Source organism: Acartia tonsa, chromosome 4 (genome assembly GCF_053477335.1).
Source record: "Acartia tonsa isolate MP-2025a chromosome 4, ASM5347733v1, whole genome shotgun sequence".
NCBI classification, from domain to species: Eukaryota; Metazoa; Arthropoda; class Copepoda; order Calanoida; family Acartiidae; genus Acartia; species Acartia tonsa.
In genome coordinates, this window is record NC_137263.1 from 11107913 (window position 1) to 11119146 (window position 11234).

Sequence of the window (11234 nt, forward strand, 5' to 3'; positions counted from 1 at the left end):
CTTTCAGCGAGATCTTAACAGGCCAACAAAAACCTTACCACATAAAAAATGTCAACATTATGTAGATATGACAACAGCACAAAAGTGACACGTTGTATTTATTAAAGTTTCACTTAAAAAGATTAAATAACAAATAAATATTATTTTTTAATTATCTTGTCTTTTTCACTTTTCCTTATCTTTTCAAAGACAAGAGTGTCAATCAATGATAGAGCAAAGCTTTTCTACAATTAAATTTACATGTTAAAATTGTCCTATTGATTTCACACTGTTCGTAGATATTCCTTGAGCTATGAAGTATAATATAGGAAGCTTGAAAATTTATAATCATTGATCATAAAACTTGTCAGTTAATATTTATCCTCATATTTTCTAGACCAAATATAAAAGAATCATCTGATTAAATTGAAACACTGCACTGTTAGTAAACCCTCGGACAAACTGATATGACGTATAAAGCGTAACAGCTTTTTAAGTACTATATTTCTTAATCTTCGCTTTTGTGGATGTTTCATCATATTCCTGTACTTTTATTTTATTCTTTGAACTTAATTTCAAATGCATTTAAAAGCAAAAATATGCAATTGAATTTATTTATTAAAATCAATTTTAATATCATTTTCGTACTAAAAGTATACTTATTGACCATTTTTTGTCAAAGATAAGGCACAATAAATTTAATTTATTACCTTTTTTACCAAAAAACTATACTCTTTATTCAAAGTTAATATAAAACAAATAATAACAAGAACAAAAAGCGTGCAAAAAAGTAACTCAAAATTAAAGTTTCTAAAATTTATTGTATCTACCAACTTTTGTTGATGAAGCAAAACTCTTGTCATAATATTAGTAAAAAAAACGTTAAGTTAGATCAAAGCTTGGATGTTGTTACTTTGTACAATCCAATCAAGTTTCAACATTATCCCTAAAAGTTAAGTTTACGGGTGGCAGAACGTGTTTAGAATTTTTTTTTATAGATACAGTAGTTAAAAAATATTAATAGAGTCAAAAATTTGAGCAGAGCATTTTATAATTCCCTTCTGAAGCATAAATACATAATTTGAGTAATCCTTTAATAACATATTTGTTAATTAATTTAACATCAACCAGCCCTCCTCCCTCACATGAATAATTATTACTACATGGTGTTTATGTCATTTTGCTAGATTTACTTAATAGCAAAATATAAATCAAGAAATAATTTATATTTTATCATTTAGTTTTTACTTGAAATAAATTTTACTTAAAGTAAATAACTTCTTGATAAAATGAAGCTCTTTATAGCGCATATAAAAATGACGTCATACAATGCAAATGACCAATGATAAGGCAATACACAGATTAGATTACCAATGGCAGGCCAGTATACATTTTTTTACCAAAGTAGGCCAGTATGACGTTATTTTTTATAGGCACTATAAAAAAGCTTCAATAAAATTGGTAATAAAAGATGTTTAATTGTTCACTTTTTTATTTCAGCTGAATTTTTTAGCATTGAATAAACATATATTTATATACATGTGTATTTTAATTGAGGCCACCAGGATAGAAAACATTCCGCTAATCTGCCAATCCGCAGCCCACAAAATCGTAAGATTATAAACCCTTCCCAAATAATAGAATATAGTTTTATAGTGCATCTACTCTTTAACTAGGATATGCCTATGTGTAAGTGAAGGCGACCGTAAATAAAAAAAATATTAATCAAGTTAAAAAATTGATGATTGACATTGGAAGTATGTCATAGAGACAGAGGGGACAATGGGCTGTTTATATGCACTAGTCCCCAAAGTTTTGTAATAACGTTTTCTTATTCGTTGACTTAACAACTTTGGGGAATTTATTGAATTTCGATTGGTAGGGTCATAAAGTTAAGTGTTTCAACCACTAATTTTAATCTACAGAAGGGGTAATTTTGTGTATTGTCATTAGGTATGTACATCAATTTATCGGCCATTGTCTTATCCCTTTAGATCGCAGGAAGTATGCACAGATTCTTCCTCCAAGTTGTGTAGCAATGTATTGTTCTTTTTCTTCTTAACTATAGTATCTAGCTTTTGTTTTATTGTTGCGCTACTTGTTAAATATTAACTGTTGGTTTCTATTTCTTATTAGCCAATAATTTATATTTGTAGCATCGTATTATAGACACCTTTCTTCGAATATTAAAATTTTTATCATAGCTGAGAACCGGTTCTAATCCAGCGGGCATTAATCGGTTTTAAAACCGTTCAGGATATACTATTATTTAATTTCATTATTGTTTAGTAGCCACACGCTTAAACAAAGTGCCATGTAAAGTTTATTCGGTAATTAAATGCCGCCTTTAAGTCAAAACAACTTTTCTATTATTGTTTTAAGTCAGTTTGAACTGAAATAATAAAACCATATGATATGAAAACCCAAATAAAAATTCTTTTCTGTCATAAGAGGAAACCAAGAATTGAGTTAAAGTCTGTTTGACAGAATCTTAACCTGTCCCCCCCCCCCTCTTATTTTATGTACATTCCCACCTTTTCCTTCTTCCCTAAGGGTATTCTCATAACCTCCCCTCAATAAAAATCAACTCTTCTGATATTAAACCCCCCCCCCTTACTTTTGGTTTGATAGGATTTACAAGAAATCCATGAGATTAACTTCTTCCCCCCCCCCCCGCCCTTCCATTTCCACCCATAGCAAGCTGACATGTGATTTACGGTCAACCTGAAGATGGGGGGGATATGGGAGTCATCAAGGAGAAGTTAAAAGACGAGGGGGGGGGGGGGGTGAAGAAAAGGCTCCGCCTTGGAATTGTTTAAAAGATTATCTCCGCCCACAAGTTCACAAATGGCTCCACCTATTTTAATTCTATTCTTTGCCATATTGAAATTTTATTGTTGATAATAAATCATTATTTTTCAGTTGATATATGCAAAAATTATTACTCATAAACATACAATTTTCTCATATTTTTCAACTTTGTGTAAAAAACTTATTTAGTACTAGAAAATATCGTTCATGTGAGGAATCGTATAACAGACAACTTTCCGCGGATATTAAAATAAAAACATATGAGATTTAAACTAGTTTTGTTAGCAACGTATTAAACACCTGTGGTATTAATTCTTATTTTATTATTTGTGAAAAAAAGTCTATAATACGATGATATACATGAATTTTTAGTATATCTGATAACTGTATCATGAAAATTACTTAGATAATTAATTTCATTCTTATTTCTCTATAAATTTGAAAATCATATTTTAGACTAGGAAAACATTTAATATCAAACCTTTTTAAGACTGAAGAAATAATTCTGTATAAATATATCAATATAGTATGCTTAATATACATACTTACATTTTATACTTCATGTTGAGATGCCTCACTTTGTGGCAATGGTTAATTGTCCTAGGGATTAAAATTGAATAATTTAATGTAAAGAATTGTTTGTTTTTTAAGTTAAAACATATTTTATATAGACATCAAGGACTTTCAGGTTGCAAAGTTGCTTTGCTTTCTAAATATTTCCTCACTTTTACATAAACAAGGATGACAACATCCATAAAAGCGAAGCTCTGAAACGTTATGACAGACAAACATTAACTCTTGTAGAGTGTCATAACTGCATATACAAAATATGATAAGTTTTGACAAAATTATACGTAAATTTGTTGCAATACTTCTTAGATACAGAATTCTGTTTAAGGACATACTGACATTTTTAGGACTCGATTATAGAGATGCTTTGCTCAAAATATTGTACCTTATTGTAATAGGAATCAGTAATCAAAAAATCTCATCAATCGGATGGTTTTATCACATAAAAATTTGTTGTTAAAAAAGTAAAAAAATCAACATGTTTAAAATGGACGTACAGAATTCTGGTATCGATTATAGAGTTGCTAAGCTTTCTAAATCGTACCTAACTACTACAGGAATCATCATGCAAAGTTTGAAATCGATAGGACAATTCTAACAGGCCTAAATTAACGAAAAAAAGATATCTGTTACGGACGGACTGACCGACCCTAATTATAGAAAAGCTTCGCTTTTAACAATGCCAAAATCAACAATAAGATCTATCCGTTACTTACGGACATACGGATCCTAATTAATAAAAGTACATACAAGAAATTAGTAAAGCTTAGCATAATATGAGTAACTTTTATTACCGCAAATTTTAATCATGTGAAACTCCATCCTACTAGCGAGCTTTCATAATGAACCATTGGCCCCTAAAAAGATTTTATAATTATGTGCTTGTCCATCCTATTGTATTGGTTAGAATGGGATTAAGATTCCATGTTATTCCAAAGTTTGCCCCTCCCATTTCCCACAATTTCTTTACATAAACAAATGTCTGTTATCCTGCCAGCCAGTGGCGTGCACTTGCATTTTTTGCCAATTGTATGAGAGTCTAGGAGGGGGGGGGGGGTGGTAGTTTTACACACCCCTCTACCGCACGCCCAAGCTTTCATGCTTTTTGTAATGAAACAAAAACATTAAATAGTTATTGGAAGACAGGAATAGTTATTTATCGCATCGAATTATAGACAGCTTTCCGCGGATTTTAAATTTATAAGATTAAAAACAGTTTTGTTAGCACTGAGAGGCCAAAGGCTCGGGCTCTCATAACTTGTATTGATTTTATGATTTTTGTTTAAATATTTGTGGAAAATTGTCTGTAATACGATGGTATACATGATTTTTCAGCATGACTTAAAATCGGTTCTAATCAAGGGGATATTAATTGGTTTAGAAGCCATACTGGAAAGATTACGAGGGAAACCGTCCTTCATACAATTAACTCTTCGAAAACACGGCTTTGCATAGGACTGTTAGTCTTAATAAATAATAATGCATGAGGCTAGAAATCAACCTTATAAGACAATTACTCAAAGCCCAAAAATAATGGACTTAAAAGTGTATTAAACTGTATATAAGACATTTGCGGATATATTGATACCATTAATTTGCCTATTAGATAAAAAAAGTATGTTTTTTTTAATATTTTTCTCTTGCTACAAATCAAATTTCAAATTTGAGTCACCAAAAATGCTTAACTAATTTTTGCTCTAGAAGAATCATTTTTTGGAGTTAGAAAGTGCTTAATACCTCATTTTAATCGCCTGGCATTGCTTTATAATATACAGGTAATGACTTGGTTGTTTATAGAACAGCTGACTAAAAAACCGAGGTTTTGTGATAATCCCACTTTTGTTGTTGCTCCATAAATGATATTTTTTTTCTTAATTTTTTTGGCTGTAAAGAAGCTTTATATATTCATATAACATCCACCTAAATTTGACTTTTGATATATTATTTATAACATCACCAGAAGGAATTGAATTTTGGAAAAAAATATCAATTTATATTTTACACTGTTATGCATTGTTCTTGTTCTTGTTTCTAAAAAATATTTATATTATTAAAAAGAGAATTATTTAACGCTTCTATAGGTATGTTTATCATTTTTCTAGGCTAAATATAACTATAATTACACCATTTTAAAGTTAAACATCATAACATATAAACTCACTTATTGAATCGGTCTGTATTATTAAGCTGCCAATCCTTAAAACAGCTGAATTTCATTATTCTATTATATAAAGTAGTGAGCTTTTTTGTCTGTAGCTTAAGATTTTGATAACTAATGTACCTATTGACTTCTCTGTTTTATGGAAGCTTCTTTTAGGTCCCGGATAGTTTTAGAATATTGAAAAAAAATATCAATTTATATTTTACACTGCTATGCATTGTTCTTGTTCTTGTTTCTAAAAGATATTTTTATAATTAAAAAGAGAATTATTTAACGCTTCTATAGGTATGTTTATCATTTTTCTAGTCTAAATATAACTATAATTTCAGCATTTTTTAAACATCATCATATTCAAGTTATTGTAATTTTAAAAAAAAAATATCAATATCAAGAACTATTGGAGCAAGTAGTAAGCTTTTTTGTCTGTAGCTTAAGATTTAGATAAGGTTTTGGGCTATTTTACTAATTTCCTTACTCTTTTAAATTCAGATATCCTAGATCCTTGGAGCGCAGCTGCTAGTAAACAAATAAGGAAAACGATTTGTGAATAATTGATTTACTATTTTAATAACATTTTTATAATTTGTTTATGTGTTTATCCATGCCATGGTTAGCTCTTTTTGTTAATTCAGGCGTGTTAGAATTAATCTTAAATGTTGGATGATGATTTTTGTAGCAGTTAGGTACTTAGCAACTTTACAATCATTACTTCATGTAAAGGGACGTCCAGGTGGGAAGGGGGGGGGGGTTAGGTGGTTAAGGGTTACTAATTAATTTGGGACAACACCATAATTTTAAAATTTATAATTTTAACCTCCGCCCCCCCCCCAAAAAAAAATATAAAAAGCTTAAACATCCTTGCCTCTCTGATATAAAGATTACCCCACAAAATGAACATGGGGGTGCCCAAATTTATTATTTCCCCCAAATCAAAAAGCTTGTACGTCCTTGATTATGTAAGCTCATTTAAAACATACTGAAATCAATTTGGGTACAACGATTATCCTTTTCATCTGTTTTTTAGTAGCAAAGATGCTCTATAATTCAAAATATCCCTCCGTCCGTTGTCTATCCATTCATCTGTATGTCTGTCCATTGGTATGTCTGTCTGTTCATCTGTTTGTCTGTTAGAAAGGGGGATAACGTGATTTTCTCGTCATCTATAAAAGATAGAAGGATGAAATTTTCATGGATTGAATATTCTCTCTCTCTCTATCGATACTCCATATTTTCATCAAGTTTCATTAGTATTTTTCAATAAACTGGGGTGGGCTATATCAATTCCTACATTTCAAGTTTTCATGATTTTCTCTACTCCTATTCAAGATAGATGGTTGAAATTTTCAGGGATTGAAAACTTTGATATTCTGCATAATTTTATCAAGTTTTATTGAGATTTACTTATTGGAGTCCTACCCCAAACGTAGGAGTCCCAAATGTTGGAGTGGACAAACGCAGGAGTCCCAAACATTGGAGTAAAACGTAGGAATGGGACAAACATCAGAGTGGACAAACGTCGAGGTGGACAAATGTTGGAGTGGACAAATGTTAGAGTGGACATTGCTTAAATAAAACCTAGGAGTGTCTGCTATTTTAATACTATGACAATTTTGAATCTTTTTATACCCCTGTCTATAATATAATGACTATGGCCACAGTGCTTGGCCCCCTGGCCTAACCTAACCTAACTAAGAAAAGTAACTGGACGAAGGGGGGGGGGGCTGGGTTTATATAAAAAAAATCAAAATTGAAATGAGAATTCAAAATTTAAAAAATAGTTTGGGACTCCTGTGTTTGTCCACTCCAACATTTGTCCCAAAAATCCTGCGTTTGTCCACTCCAATGTTTGTCCCACTCCTACATTTAATTCCACTCTGAAGTTGGGGACTCATGCGTTTGTCCACTCCAATGTTTTTTCACTCCTACGTTTGGGACTCCTACATTTGGCATGGAACCGATTATTGGTTGGGGTGCTAGTTTGATTCCTAGATTGTTAAGTTTTCCTGATTTTCTTTACTCCTATTCAAAAAATTTAAAGAGGCTGGGTTTATACCACCCATAATATATTAATGGAGGTGATTACACCTATCCCCCCAAAAAATTACACTTTTACAGGAACCCACCCCCCCCCTGGATATCTCTGCACTCTCCCTTGTAGTGACTAGGCCAACTTCATGGTCTCTGGAAGCCCATTCAGTTATAAGAAGTTCACATTATAAGAGCACTCTTATAGCATCCACTCTATCATAGACGTCCAAGGGGGGAGGGTAAAGTGGTGATTACCCCCAAACGAATTTTTCATTTACCCCCTTCCCTCATTTAATATTTACCCGTACCCCCAACCATTTAAGAGGGGGTATTTACCCCCCCCAAAAAACAATTTTGGGGGGGTAAATACCTCCCCCAAAATAAAAACCGAATTACCCCCCCTTGCAAAAATTTTACCCCCCCCCCAAAAAAAAAAAAGCTTGTATGTCTATGATCTCTATTAGCATTACATGTGTAATGCATTATAGACAGACATATAGATATTGTGAGGGATCCTACACTTTCTAACACCTTGTTTTGCATGGTAAAAATTGTTCCAATAGTTCTTGATATTGATATTTTTTTTTAAAAATTACAGTAACTTGAATATGATGATGTTTAAAAAATGCTGAAATTATAGTTATATTTAGACTAGAAAAATGATAAACATACCTATAGAAGCGTTAAATAATTCTCTTTTTAATTATAAAAATATCTTTTAGAAACAAGAACAAGAACAATGCATAGCAGTGTAAAATATAAATTGATATTTTTTTTCAATATTCTAAAACTATCCGGGACCTATAAGAAGCTTCCATAAAACAGAGATGTCAATAGGTACATTAGTTATCAAAATCTTAAGCTACAGACAAAAAAGCTTACTACTTTATATAATAGAATAATGAAATGCAGCTGTTTTAAGGATTGGCAGCTTAATAATACAGACCGATTCAATAAGTGAGTTTATATGTTATGATGTTTAACTTTAAAATGGTGTAATTATAGTTATATTTAGCCTAGAAAAATGATAAACATACCTATAGAAGCGTTAAATAATTCTCTTTTTAATAATATAAATATTTTTTAGAAACAAGAACAAGAACAATGCATAACAGTGTAAAATATAAATTGATATTTTTTTCCAAAATTCAATTCCTTCTGGTGATTTTATAAATAATATATCAAAAGTCAAATTTAGGTGGATGTTATATGAATATATAAAGCTTCTTTACAGCCAAAAAAATTAAGAAAAAAAATATCATTTATGGAGCAACAACAAAAGTGGGATTATCACAAAACCTCGGTTTTTTAGTCAGCTGTTCTATAAACAACCAAGTCATTACCTGTATATTATAAAGCAATGCCAGGCGATTAAAATGAGGTATTAAGCACTTTCTAACTCCAAAAAATGATTCTTCTAGAGCAAAAATTAGATAAGCATTTTTGGTGACTCAAATTTAAAATTTGATTTGTAGCAAGAGAAAAATATTAAAAAAACATACTTTTTTTTATCTAATAGGCAAATTAATGGTATCAATATATCCACAAATGTCTTATATACAGTTTAATACACTTTTAAGTCCATTATTTTTGGGCTTTGAGTAATTGTCTAATAAGGTTGATTTCTAGCCATGATTTACATTGTCACTATATTTAACGAAAATATTGAAGGTCAAATAGTCTTTCTCGAGATGAAGTGTATTTTGAACCAACTAAAAACTACGTCTTTCTTTTATTTATAATACAAAGTAGCTTGATGTCAGTCCGTCCGTCCCTTATGATCTCGGTAACCACTGAACCGATCGGATTCTACTCTTTAGGGTATATACCTATTGGTCCTGTGGTGGTTATAAGCGATTTTCTTGAGGGGTGGGACACCTGAGACCTTCCCAACCCCCCCAAAAAAATCTATTAAAAGATTGAAAAGAAAGCATAATGGGGAACCCATAAATTATGGTTCGCAGCACCAAAATATGGTGTTTTTTTTAATATGTTTGAAATAAATGGTTGCATCTTCAATTTTTTTTTTAATTACCTCTGTGGGCAAAGCCCATAGATGCTAGGGGCGAAACCGCTAGCTAGACTAAAAACTAATAGAAAGAAGAGAGCTTTATATTGACTTAATGAAGAGTTCAACCTATGCCAAATTTAAAAGAATAGGGTTACCAAGCGTAGGTTTGGCTTCTTCAGATAGACATAAAACAAACGATGATTATACAGTTGCTTCGATTTCTTAACTAAACAAAATTAGGAAATAGTCCCTTTTGTGGCAACGCCCCTTAAGGGGCGATCGTCGTATTTTTAAAATGGCTTTTGATAGGTTATTTTAGGTTACATTGGGTTAGGTGATTACCCCACAGGGTTAGGCAATTGGCCCCGCAGGGTTAGAGCCCCCCGCAGGGGCTAGAAATAGGAGAAAAGCTACTGTAAAAAAAACGAAGAAACGCCCCTTAAGGAAAATATTATAGTATTTAGACCTTTGCTTAATCCCTAAAATTAAAACAGTGGTTGAATTTAAAATACACACTATTTATAACTTCTTAACCCTAGGTGATATAATCCAGGTTATACAATCTTTATAATATTAATAAAGATAATCCTTTAAATTTGTATTCCTAAAATAGTTTTTTTTCTAAGCTTTTATTGCATTTATCTGAAAACCAAAATTTTATAAATTTTCCTAATTATCTTTAAAACGACTTTTTCATTAAAAACATTGTAAAAAAACTATAATTAAGAATAATCATAAAACGGCACATGTTCCAAATATAATTTTCTAAAAATAAACTCAAATACGTGAAAAAGTAAAAAAGATTTATGGATTGTAAAGTAATAAATGAAAATAATTTCACTAGACCCATCCGTCTGAACCCCTTTTCTTCTACATTTACAATATCCTTCACATCTTAATGACAAACATTTGACCCACCCCCTTCCCTCCGCCTCCAACTGCTTCATATTAACTCCTCCCCTTTCTCACCTGGCCACATGGGACTTTGCAACTATGTGAAACCACCCTCCCTATTCCTATTTATTAACCCCCCCCCCCCCCGGCCCCCTACCCAGCATATGGGGGTTAATTATAGTAGTTCAAGATTCAACAAATTTTTGAATTATTGAAATTAATGGGCAAACCAATATCCTAGCAGACAGGCCGAATAAACGGCCAACAATAAAATACAATATTTTAATTAATAACCAAGAGAAAAATGTAGTTTTAACGATGTTTCTCATTAACATGACAAATTAAGAAATCTACAAGAACTAATAGAATATTTGCTCTTTATTTAATTTTAAGTTATCAAAAAAATAATTTGTTTATTATTTCAAACAAAATGAGAAATGAAAACGTCAATTCAAAGATTCTTTCTTTTATATCTTATTAATAAAAAGATTCAAAAATATTTTCCAGCTTCTGATAAAGGCCAAATATTTTTCTATTTATTTTCATACAAAATTTGCTTCAGTATCATATATCGTGCTTTTTTGATACATTAAAAGTGCGACTGTGCGAAAGCTTAATTCAATCATCTGTGAAAGCTTTGTTTTTAATGGCATAATTGCTGTACTCGCTCGATAATTCGAAGTGGCAGGAAAAAAATCTTTGAAGCTTTGGTTTTTGGTAATATTTTGACGCTAAATCTGTCGCCGAAAGAAAAACATGTAAATAATAATCAACAATTAA